Source organism: Danio aesculapii, chromosome 12 (assembly GCF_903798145.1).
Source record: "Danio aesculapii chromosome 12, fDanAes4.1, whole genome shotgun sequence".
In the NCBI taxonomy this organism is placed as follows: Eukaryota; Metazoa; Chordata; class Actinopteri; order Cypriniformes; family Danionidae; genus Danio; species Danio aesculapii.
In genome coordinates, this window is record NC_079446.1 from 15344800 (window position 1) to 15347696 (window position 2897).

At 47.3% G+C, this 2897-nt stretch overlaps 1 pseudogene; it reads right to left on the reverse strand.

The window, feature by feature from the left end:
* Nucleotides 1-262: 262 nt before the first annotated feature.
* Nucleotides 263-2167, reverse strand: LOC130238946 (uncharacterized; annotated as a pseudogene).
* Between the last annotated feature and the right edge of the window lie 730 nt (nt 2168-2897).

Below are 2897 nucleotides of genomic sequence, written 5' to 3' on the forward strand. Positions count from 1 at the left end.
CTTGAGGTTCGTTGGAGGAATGGCAGACGACCAGAATGGCACTTTCAGGAATTTTTGGCAGTTCATCAGCAGGTGTCTGTGGGATGCTGCCGTGATCTGCTGCAGTAGCTGTGGAGTTAGTGCTTAACTCTATAGCCGGGCGTTCAAACAGGTTTCCTGTTTCACTTGAGGTAGTTGCAAGTATGGCTCTTTGAGAGTGAGGGGGTACAGTGCTATTCTCAGGGGTCTGTTGATAGTCGCTGCTGCTTTGTTCGACGGCTATTCAGGCTGAATCCAGTTTATCCTCCTTTTTCCCCTTCCTGTCGTCCTCCTCACGTTGGAAGAATTCTTTCATCATCATTCTCATCATTTCTTGAGGGTCGAAACCAGATGGGGTAGTTTCTTCTCGTTGGGATTGAGATTGAGTTCAGTCAGCGGAGAATCGGGGTGAGTGCTTTCGTCGACTCCTTGGGCTTATTGATCCAGGGTTTTGTCGTCGTCCCTTGGAGGCACCGTTGGATTGTGACAAGCCTTTTCTCCTTTGATTGCCGAATGAAGTGGATTGAGTCCACGATCTCACCCAGTGACGTTCAGGAGAGTGTTGTCGTCCAGAGGGTCCATCATAGCGACTGTTCCTTTGTCTAGGTCTAGCGTCAGCATGAGAGTCCCGTTGTCTGCGGGGTGCGGATGCCTTCCCCTCTTGAGCAGACTGCTCGGTTTTGTCTGGACGTTGGGCACCCTCTAGTGCCAGTTCTGGACTTTGGGTTTCGACGGCCAGAATAGTGGTGGTTTTGGCGCTCTTTTCTGAAGCCATCTTCTGTTTACCATAGGCTTTATGTGCCAAATCTCATAACTGTTGCACAGTCATTGTTCGTGGGCATGCAAGGACTCCCAGATCGTGGCTTACAGCAGGAAGGAGGTTTCGCAGGAATAGAATCTTGAAGTTCAGATCTTCTTCCATTTCGGGTTCATTCCGAGTTCCAAAATAGGCTCGTCTGATCCGGCTGTAGTATGCTTGAGGGGGCTCGTTACGGCCTTGCTTCATCTCAAGTGCAGCCACCAGTCCTCTCTCCAATTCGGGGTCAGCAAATTCTTTGACGAGAGCTTCTTGGAGTAGGAGGTAGTCATTCTTTGTGCGAGCTGGCTGTTGGTCTAGGAAGCTGCGTACTTCAGGGCTGGATGTCGCCCGAAGCAGGTAAAATCTATCTTTGTCTGAGACATTGGGTCTCATTTCCAGATGGAAATCAATGTCTTGCAGATAGGCGTGGATCTCCTGACCACCTGGCACACTTGGGGTGAACTTGCCAATGTTCCTGGCCAGCTTATCGAGGTCTTTGAGATCCATGTTGTGCGCTGATCTGTGACTGACTAGCACAGGCTCTCGTCACTTTGGGGTGAGGTCAGGCCCTGCAGAAGGAGCTGGTGAGCGTCTTCGGCTTGGTTCCTCATCTTTCTCACTATGTGTGAGCTCGAGTTCAGGTACAGGGGATCCTGTCCTGCTTGGCAAGGGTGAGGCTAGTGCATATCTTTCCTTGGCGGGTTCACGTCGCAGTTTGTAGGCATACTTAAGTTCATCTTTGACACTGGCAGACTCCTCTTTGAAGTAGTCCAGTTCCTGTGTTAGTCGATTGGCTTCATGTCTCGCTTCATCTAGGTGAGTTTCAAGAGCTCTGTTTTTGGCTTTTTGGTCTCTTGCTTTAACCTTTGCTTCTTCCAGTAGTTGTTCTGCATCTTCAAGCTTGTTGGTAGCATCAGCATAGTTTGCTTTGGCTTGCTCCAATTCTTGGGTGGCAGCAGCTAGGTTCTCTCGCAGTTTATCGATCTCCTCCTTAAACTTTTGATCCATCTTCGTGGACAGTTCAGCTTGCTGTCGAGCCTCCAGTTCTAGTTGCTCGATGCGAAGTTGTCTGTGTGTCAGCTTGTGCTGGAGCTGGCTGGCATTCCTGTCACTTATCTTGAGGGTGGCGATGAGAGTGTGACTCAGCATTCCAGTTAACTTGGCTAGGTCTTTATGACTGTAGCTGTGGCTTGGGTCTTGTGACATTAGGCTTGATAAGTTCTCATCCAGCTGATCCTGGGTCAGTTGCTGCAGGTTTTCGGCGGCCTTAGGGAGGAAACTGTCTGTTACCACACTCAGCCATGCTTCCAAGTCCTTCCAATGGCCAGCAGGGTCTTTCGTACAGGCCATGTTTGTTGCAGTGGGGGAGACTTAGAACCGATCTGACACTGACCTTGAAATGGGACGAGAATAGGAAAGAGAGAGAACGAAACACAGCAGAACAAAAGGAACAACAACGTCAGTGTGTAATATTAAGTGTGAGAAGTTAAATGTGTACCAATGTTCTATTGTGAGTGTTTTAGGTGAATGTCGTTCTCTGGGCTGTGGTCCTCTGCTGGATGTGCGTCTAACTGGTAAACTCTGTAGGGAGAATCAGTAAACACGTACAGTTGGCACAGCTAAGGAACAGAGAAAAACAAAGTGATAAGAAGTGTAAAGAATAGGGTAAAAATTGGTGTTTGCACTTTCCTAGAGAGACAGCAATGATTTAGCTTCCCTTAATCTAAAATAAAAGAATGCTCCCAAGTTAACTTTTGAATTTTAGGGTTTCTAATCACTAGGACTGCGGCTGTTATTAAAATTTCCTATGAAACAGGAGAAATTGTGATACCAACGACAGTGTTGGTTTCTTAAATCAATAGGATTGACACCACACCAAATTAATTGTCCCTGAATGAGTGTTAAAAAAAATAGCGACTGACTATACTTATCTTCTTGACGACCTGCTTTTAGCTCTGATGGGTAGGATTTCACAATGAGGAGGGAATGAGGGTGAGAATCAGGCAAGTTCAACTTCAGCAATACAGTGTTCAAGTTTCCCAAAAATTTGTCAAATGTTCCTAAAATTCTCTGCTGGATG